The sequence below is a fragment of the Alligator sinensis genome, unplaced genomic scaffold (genome assembly GCF_000455745.1).
Source record: "Alligator sinensis unplaced genomic scaffold, ASM45574v1 scaffold264_1, whole genome shotgun sequence".
In the NCBI taxonomy this organism is placed as follows: Eukaryota; Metazoa; Chordata; order Crocodylia; family Alligatoridae; genus Alligator; species Alligator sinensis.
This window is the reverse complement of record NW_005841831.1, coordinates 3,440,222-3,449,894: the sequence shown is the minus strand read 5'-3', so window position 1 is coordinate 3,449,894 and position 9,673 is coordinate 3,440,222.

The following is a 9,673-nucleotide window of genomic DNA, read 5'->3' as shown; positions in this document are numbered from 1 at the left end:
CGCAGGGGGCCAGCAGTGGGGGTAGTCCCCCCGTCCCCCAGCGGGCTTAGTTTAAAGCCTGGTGGAGCAGGTCAGCCAGTCTGGCTGAGAGGAGCCTCCTCCCCAGCAGAGAGAGGTGGATGCCATCTCTTCCCAGCAGCTCGCTGCCTCTCTCACCAAAGAGCGGACTGTGGTCATGGAAGCCAAAGCCTTCCCAATGACACCAGCGGCGCAGTCTTTGATCAACTACCTGGATCCTCCTCTCCCTCCTCAGCCCATACCCTGAGACAGGGAGGATTGAAGAAAGCATCACCTGTGCCCCCAGACCCTTTAGCCCTGCTCCCAAATCCCCGTAGCACCTCATGACCCGGCTGGGGGTGCTCCGGGTCGTGTCATTGGTGCCCACATGAATAAGGAGCATGGGATAATGGTCTGTGGGCTGGAGGAGCTAGGGATCTTCTCCACAATGTCTCAGATGCGGGCCCCTGGGAAGCAGCAGACTTCCCGGGCTAAGGGATCGGGGCAGCAGATTACCCCGTCAGTCCCCCTCAGGATGGAGTCTCCCATGACAAACACTTTGTGTTTTGTCTTGGGCAGAGCAGGGGCGGTAGCTACAGTTGAACCTGTGTTGCCTGTGGGAGCTGGCAACTTAGCAGGCTCTGCTGGGGCTGCAAGAGGTTTGTACCTTTTGCTGAGCTCCAGCGGGGCAGGGGCCTTGGTGCAGCGGGCCTTAGGACCCTTGACCACCTTGGTCCATCCCCCTGACTGGACAGAATGGGAGGTCCCCGAGTCCTCCCTTGTCCTGGAGGGAGACCATGGTCTACCCTCCGGCTCCTGGGGGTGAAGGGCCTGGCACTAGGAGTCTATCTTCTGCTCGCAGTCCCATATGGCACCCAGTCTCTGGACTGTGGCCTGGAGCTCCTCCAGCTGGTGCACCAGAGACCCCAAAAGGGAGCAGATAGTCTGCTCTACAAGAAATTTTGACTGTAGACATCTTTGGTTGTTAAAGAAAAAGATGTAATCTTTACAGTGTCTATGCATATTAATAGACTATAAAGCTAAAGGAACTCAATGGTCTAGGCTGACCTTCCGTATAAGATAGGCCACTGGTCTTCTCTGAGTTTAAGTCTGGTTTGAATTAGAGCACAGCTTTTAGAAAAATACTAGGCAGGACATCTGTTTGTTTTTTTTTTAAATATCCATTAAAAATATATCACACTTTAATCAGTCTATGACAGTTTAATTTAAGGATGTAGGAAAGAGGTGACCTTGCTGGGAATTGAAACAAGTTTCAGGGAATCTACATATTTAAAAGGCCGCTAAGTCCGCTTCTTAACCTGCTAAAGCAGCATCTCCTTGGGACCTCAGTTCCCTTACTCTCTATTTCTCTCTGTTACTCTAGTCCACAATGAGTAGAAAACTGATTCTTGTTTATATCAAGAGAAATTTTCCTGCTATCTTCTGAACCTAACCCCCCAAGAAGAGAGATGTGGACAAATTTAGATAATCAGTTTGAACCCTGTTTCTCCACAGCCAGTTGCTCCTGCCTTGTTATTCATTGCTAAATTCAGAGTTCCCTGACTCAGGACTCAGTATAACCCTGACCGGGCTACCCTAACACACAAACACATGCACACAACTGGTCTTCCTTGGGAGAAAGGAGCACAGTAGCTCTTTTGGGTAGCACTTTTTCCAAGGCAGTAATCACAAAGTGATGTCTCATTAACTGTTTGAGATAGTGTGAATTGCTGGCAAGCATAGTGAATAACGCACATATGATAGATGTTGCTGATTGAAGATTGCACTTTCTCTATGGTGTTTGTGAGTGGTAGTTGTGCAGTGACTTTGACATACTTGTGCATTTTCATGGGTGAGAAGAGGGTGATGTGAACAACTTCAGTCTTGCACAATATTGTGTTTTGGAACTCTACTTAAATTAGAGAAGGGGTAAACTTTTTCTACCCATGTAATCCTGTCCCTATGGAGGCCTTGTGGAAGTTTGCTGTCTACATTATATTTGCCATACCTTTGTCCAGTTCAGTTTTGAATGTTTCCAGAGATGCTTTTTCCACCATTTTTATTGGAAGATGATTCGCTGACAGTTTATCTCACTGCCAGATAATCTTGCATGACATTCAGGCTGTATTTCTTTTTACTTGAGTTAATCTTCCTAATTAATTCCTTAATATTTATGCCTCTCAGGTACTGGTACATATAATTCCTTTCTCCTTGCCATTTTAGTCATCACTTAGCCAACACATTTTCAGTGAGAGTCACACTCAGTCTTCTCAACCTTTTTTTGTACCAGGACCCATTTGTAAACATTGAAGGCCAGTCTTGACCCAGTGCCCCTCACTCCCAACCTGCTGCCCTCCACCCACAGGCCCCAGCTCCCCAGTGTGTGGGGCAGGGAGTGAGTGTGTATGGTAGAGGGGAGGTGTGTGGGGCATGGGGGGCCCCAAGAAGCCCCTTGCAGGCTGGAACTCTGCCAGCCTGCAAGGGAAAAGCCATGGTTTCCCATGTTTTTCTCCTTTAAAGGAACATCCATTTTAAAATTTTGTTGATCCATTTTTAAAGTTTGTTCATGACCCTTTCATATATTCTTGTGACCCACTTTTGGGTTGCAACCTACAGGTTGAGAAATGCTATTCTACAGGACAGTTTCTTTCTGTGTGTGGAAACAGGTCCAGTTGTACTGTAAAGTGATCTCAATTTTGCTCAATAGCAAAATAGCTTTTGGAGCAAAAGCAGAGCTCAGGTTCCTCAACAAATATGAACAACCCTGAACTTGGAGTAGCTTTGCATTTTCCTACAAATTTTGTGTATCTGTCTTCTATTTGCTTAATGACATCTTTTGCACCCAGAGTAAAACTCAGCCTTTTCCAAATTTTATTTTACAGAGAACTTTGAGGTGTCCTGGTGTTGCAAAAAGGACAGAGAGAATAGAACTTGGGAGCTCTCTAGTGGTGTGCTGTAGAAGGCAAGCTCTTAAAATGTAAGTAATTGAGCTCTGTAATTAATTTTGTCATCTCATGTTTATTTTCTGAGAGACTTCTAGAGCAAATATGCTCAATTTCTAATCCAAACATTTTTTAATGACTCCATGTTCTACTTGAGACTTGAGAGTTGCAAAGGTAAATTGATCTGTGTGCTGAGGTTACTATTGGTTTTCCAGTCCTCTTTTCTTACCCCTTTCCTAGTTGCAGGGAGATATGCATGGGGCATCTTTCTGTCTCTCCATTCAGTTATTGTTAGGAAGGTTTTGCTGTCTGGACTCTCTGATAGTTCTGAGGCTGTTTGCAGCAGACTAGAATCCTTCTCTGTCCTGTACTGTGGCTGAGTTGGCTTTCCAGTGCTCCCAGTGAATTGAACAGTTAATCCAATGATACATAAAAACATAAAAGAATAAATACCTGGCATTTGTCCAGTGCTGTTCACTCAAGGATCTCAGCATATTTTGCAAACAGCACAGATTGCTGTGACCTAGGAATTATTCTCATTTTACATGTGAAGAAACTGAAACACAGGAAGTTGGCAGGACTTGCCTGAAGTCACAGAGCAAGTCCATGACAGAGCCAGGGCTATATTCCAGGAGTTTTAATTCCAGGTCCCTGCCTAAACACTGGATCCCACTGTCTGCTTCAGGCATCTCTCAAAGATACACAGGCAGTAAAAAGTTTGAGGAAGTAAATATCTTTTCTGTTATTTTGCTGATAGCACCTTAAGGATGAGGGGAACAGTTCAAAAAGGACCAGTGACTGAGGACTGTTGTGTATGCTCCTTCTATGTTGGGAAAGAAGCCTGTTGCGTTACTTTAAAAAAAAATGCCTCCAATCTGGTTTATCTCAGAGAAAGAGCAAGGAGATGAATCTGTGATATACATTCTTTCAGGTTGGTGGAATATACAGGGAGAGCTCATGTGTTAGTCATGAGTAGCAGCAAGCTAGGCATCATGAAGCTCTTTCTCAAAAAGGGGAATGGGACCGTCGCACTGCTAGAGAGGAGAAAGTTCTGTGTTTGTGCTAAAGGAACAAAAGTAAACAGCAGTAGGTGGGGATTATTATGACAGGCAATCAAGCAGTAAGATTTGGCAGATACACAGAAACTGCTGTAGGTGGGAGGAGCTCTTTTAATCCCCAGAATTACAATTACAATTATACAAGTTTGCAAGTTGCCTCTCCAAGCCCCTCTTCTCGTAACATGTGAAAGGCAGAGACAGACTATGTTGAGATGGTGAATGTATGTGCAGGGCATTTAGATAATTAAAGGTATTCAACAAAACGTTAGTGCTCTGCCCACATACTCCAGGCTTTGGAATGCAGTTGGTCTGTGTTCTTGACTTAAATATGTCTTCTTTGGGGACAGTAGAATTAAGTTTTATGGGGCCAAAAAGCCCTCTTCCCATATTCACTGCCCATAGGGAATGGATGCTAGTTTCATAAATCCTCTTGATTGCCCTCGGTGGTTCTCTTTCTGTGGACTCAATTGGTGCACAGAGCCTTAACACTGTGGGGCCTGAGGAATCAGGGACAGAATGCAGAGTCTTTCTGGTCAGGAGGGACCAAAGTTAACACCATCCAACAATGATCTGAGGCCCCCTTTGGGAAGCAAATTCTGTACTTTTGATCCAGCATCCATGTGTCTACAGAACAAAAGTTATCGCTGCCCTCAATATTAACTAATTCCATGATTGGCAGGGAGGCCTGGTATTGAATAGGTTTTGGAAACTATAGGTTTCAATCCTTCTGGTCAATCCAGCTAAGGGCTAAAACACTGGGGAAGATTGTGCCTGCCCTTCCTGTGCTAGAGGTTATCTCCAACCAGTGTTAACCTGGGACCTGTGGCAGCTAAGCTGTTGAAATGCAGAGGAGCATTCTGTATTCTCGGAATCCTCCAGCAAAGCTCATCTGCTCGCCAAAGGGCATTATTCCCTGGGAACCCTGAGCAGAAGCAAGCTGATCCTCCTTTTCCATCAAGCTTCCAGCTGAAAAAGCACCCCATCTCTCCAGTTTCAGGTTGGTTGCTCTGCTGAGGTCTGGGCAAAATCCTTGTCCTGGTGTCTGGACAGCATGTGGAATAGTTTAGCTGAGACCTGCTACTGGTAGAGGATAAAGGTCTCACATATAACTTCTAAAAACAGTACTGAGAGGGAGCAATACAGCAGTTGAGCACTAGATGTCACTCTGAGGCCACAACAACAGCTCTACAAGCCTTGCCTCTAAAGCTATTGTGGTGGGGACTGGTTAGACTGTGAACTCCCAGAAAACTTCATGTGGGAGGAAGCCAGAGCTATGCTTCTTGCATACCCCTTCAATGACGCCAACAAAATAAACAGTAAAAAGGTGAATGCAGGGGCACTGGCAGTGGATTCAGCTCCTTGCAAGTCAGGACCAGCAGCAGGTGCTTCAGATGAGAACTGAACTTCAGAGTTGGCAAATGATCCCCAGGCCTCAACAGTTCAGGGTACAGGTATCCACAGTTGCTGTCTATTATCCAGATGGGTTAAGAAGGGGCAGCAGTGGCTCAGTGGGGGGAATTTTATGAAAGGTTTGATGATAGGATTGGGAGGGGTGAGTAAGGAGCTTGTGACGTTTACAGAGTCATTATCAGGTCATTTGAGGCCTCAAACTTAGTTTCTCTTTGAATAGTCTTATAAAACCTGAAGATCAATAGAAGTGGCTTCATGAGAATCAGCAGCCCCATCCCACCACAGCTTTCTTTTTGACTGTCACTATTCCATCATTCCAGTGCATGTGCAATCCAGACATCACAGTGCTGTGCTGGTCCATGAGAATCGGACACAGGAAATGGCTAGAATTGACCAAACTAGTGATGGGCAGGAAGCATGACATTCAGAACTTGGACTTTGCAATCCACAAAACTCATAGATATTTGATTTGAGCTTATAATTTTGGCCAGCTGTAAAGAAGGGGAGGTGGGCAGCCAGTTAGTTTGGATTTATATTTGGGCTGGACTCTGAATCTTCTCAAGCTTCTAGAGTTCTGGTGCAGCTCCATCTCTACTGGGAACAGGCAAGTCTTTCACTGAGCTAGAGCTGAGGACAGTTTTGAAAGCAAGCATAATGTTCTGTTCTTCTTCATCTACACAGGGTATATTAGGCAGCACAGCCCTCTAATGGGTGATAGGATCTCTGTTGGAAAATTGCTCCAGAATATGGGAGTATTTGTAGAAGAGGATGAGGGACAGATTTGGGGCCAACTCCTATCCACCTATTAGGAATCTAAGGGGTACTGAGATTCCTGACAGGGATCCTGTTCCACCCTGCTTGAGACCCTGAAGAAAACATTAGTACAAAAGGTAGCTCCTCTTCTTGGCTGCTTTATGCAAGTTAGTCTTCAAACAGAGGAGAAGGCATATAGCAAAGAAGATACATTCCCAGTTTTCCAAGCAAAGTGGAATAGGCTATAGACATTTAAGTGCCACTTAGAAGCCTAAGAGGTGAAAATGGCTCTGAACCCGTGTCTTGGCTTAAGTGAGCTGGGAATATGTGTCAGACACAATCATGCCAGAGTTGAGAGCTGGTGCCATTGATTCTCAACCATTCAAATTTACTGCAACCATCACAGTATTGCTGGCTTAACTGCATGCCTCAGAGTCTGTGGAGAGAGCAGGGGAATTCAGTTCTGAAGATAACGGATGTGGTTCAAAGTGGACAGAAAGGGGCAAAACTTGGCCAGTAACTGGGGACCCACACAGAGATCCAACTCCTTGTGGAGCTCAGGTCTTCAGAAAGTGTCTGCTTGTCAGGGGAGCAGGCAATGCATTGCAAGTGTTCTAAAACCCTCTTCACTGGTTGGTCCATACTACAGCTACTAGGTAAGGGAGTTATTTCTTTTGTTCAAATGCTGGAGGATTGCTTTTTTGGTACTGAAGGTGTATGATTTAGTCCCCATTGATGATTCTGGGGGGGGTTAGCATAGACACAGAGGCATCATGAACCTCCCAACCAAAATGCAGCCAGCACAGGAGTGAAACACTGCAGCTGCCTAGCAGCACACTGCACCGCCTCACAGTGGTTTAGGATGAGGAGCTCCCCATTCCCTCCAGTGGAGAGGTTGTTCTGAAGTGCATGGTATATTTACACATATCTTTCAGCCTGTGTGTGAGTCTGTATGTCTGTGTTTGTACTGTGTGTGTGTGTATGTGTGTGTGTGTGTGCATGCACGTGCATGACTAATCTGTCCATGAACTAAAACTCACAGAGTATTTCAATACAGGTTCTTGGGACAATTTCTGTTCTCAGTTAATCTGGTGTAAATCCAGAGTAACTTCTTGACTTAATTGTGGTAACCTTAGGTGGGTCAAGAGCAGAGTTCTGCCCTTTATATTTCAATTATACCACTGTAGCCACAGCAAAATCCTTTATCCACTCATCCACCCAGCCCCAATGCTGGGATTTCAAGGTTTTTGTCGGCAACATCCATCTTCCGGGGCCCTTCTCGTATTAGCATTGATCTACAGGGGAAATAGAGAACACGGCTGTGTTATTATATACCCGGCTGCAATTTCTGTTCCAGTGATTGAGTGTACATACCGAATTTTTGAAACATGGCCATTCTAACTTATTTTGTCTTCCTGTCAATAGCGTGGCACTTGTCCAAATTATGGATCGATATCAGCTGATCTTTTTATGTTAAACTGTAATGAAGTTGCCTCTCTTATTGGAGATGTGATTTTGCTCCAGGCAATGTTTTAACTGAGAACTTTTGGAATGGAAATGGTGGGGGAGAGGAAGGAGGAGTGGGGGAAGAAGAAAGGGAGGGATGAATGAGAAAAAAGAGGGAAAACAGCCATGTGGTAAAGAGAAAAAGAAAGGAAAGCATAAGGAAAGAGAGGAAAAGAACAGGGACTGGTCTATGGGAAAAAACTGACTTATTATGACCTTAGAACAAAGAAGGACTAGGAACTGCTGGCCTGCTGTGATTTAATGGAAGTATCATCATAGATCACAGTCATAGACACTGTGAGTAAAATCCTGGTTTTATGAAATCTGTGGCAAAACTTATACTGACTTCCACTTTGTGGCTACTTCAGCCTGTATTCTCAACAGCTTGCAAAGTGGATTCTTTTCAAAACAGAAAGGAAATCAGGGGAGGAAAGAAGGAGGGAATTAAGAATGGAAAAGACCTCTTGGGTTAAGTTATCCTCTGTGCTAGGGGGCGAGCCTAGGATCAAGCTCTACAGTGTCTTCTCTAGGCCTGTGTCCTGTTCTGAAGGACTTCAGAATATTTTTCAGGTATTTGGCTTGCATAGTAATTGTGGTACAGAGTAGGCAAATGCTGGTTTCCTTGTCTTAATCCATTTCTGGCCTTGGTTTGACCTTTTGCTCCTCATTGTCATCTTGGAAATTCTGATTCTCAGGAGAAGACTAGAGGGTGGATTAATATTTAGTAAGGAAGGGAAGGGAAGGAAAGGAAAAGAAAACATCTCTGGCTTTTGAGAGGAGGGTGTGGAATGTGGGAGAGAGTATTTGATTTTGGGAACAGAATCAATGAGGAAGAGAAGTTTAACATTTTGGTGCTGAGGAAGTCAACCCTTAGGGATGAGTGCAGCAGTGGTCTAGATGCTGATGGGAATATTTTGGCTCTTGGTGGGATATTTGCAGAAGGCTTGATTTTTGGATAGTTGATGCTGTGGTCTTCAAACCTCACCATCTCCCAGCTGAGTCTCAGCAAAGTCTATTCCTTGTAGTTTCTTTATCCCTGATAGTCATGGGTTGCTTTGCAGTTGTCTTCCCCAGAGAACATGTCGAGCTCCTTGGAGTTGTCCTTCTGCATGGTCCTACCCAGCAGAGCTTTTCTTTACAGGAGCCAGAAATCAGAGACTGCTGCTCCTTGTGTGACTCCTTTCTTCTCATATTTCTCTCGCCTCCATCTCTTTCAGTCCAAGCAAGTAGTGCTAGGAACACTTCTTAGAGAACAGGCAGAAAGTTGTGTCCACTGTCTCATCTATAAAGGTCTTCTTTACCTTGGCACTCAACTACCTCTCTTTAGAGTAGGTTGCACTACCCTTGTGTTCTGATACATGCTTGTTCTGTTCTCTCTTTTTCTGATTTGCTCTTCTTTTTTCATGTCCTCCCCCACCTCAGTTTTCTTTCCCTCTCCCTCTTCTTTTTCTTTGCCATCCTACCCTCACTGTACCATTTTCCCACCCTCTTTCTCCTGGGGAAGGGAGTAGACACTCATCATGCTCCGTCAGTCCCATTGGTACTGTTACTGTTACTTGCATTACATTAGTACCTTGAGGCAGGGTCAGATCCAGGATTTTGTAAAGGGAGGTACGTTGGCTGCATAACCTGCTCCCAGCCTGCTCTCTTCCCCAACATGGTGGGCAGACTGTACCTTGGGAGCAGCAGCCAGGATTTATTTTAAGTCCCTCAGTTAGGTAACAATCTTCCCTTCCCCATCCCTTCTTCTCCATGCACAGAAGCATATCCCCTCCCTCTATTCTCCTCCTCCTCTGCCCAATGCTGACAATTTTCCTGCTATCCCCAGCTGATCATGGGCAGGGAGGCTCCAAAACAGCTCCTGTTCCTCTCCAGCTGGCTTGGCTAGAGACAGCTGTGACAGTGGGTGGGTTCCCTTCCCACATGGCTCACCTGTGCTCTCAGGGAACAGTGAGGGGAATGGGCAGGGAGGAGGAACCTGCCTGCAGCTGTCTCTGGTTGTGCCTG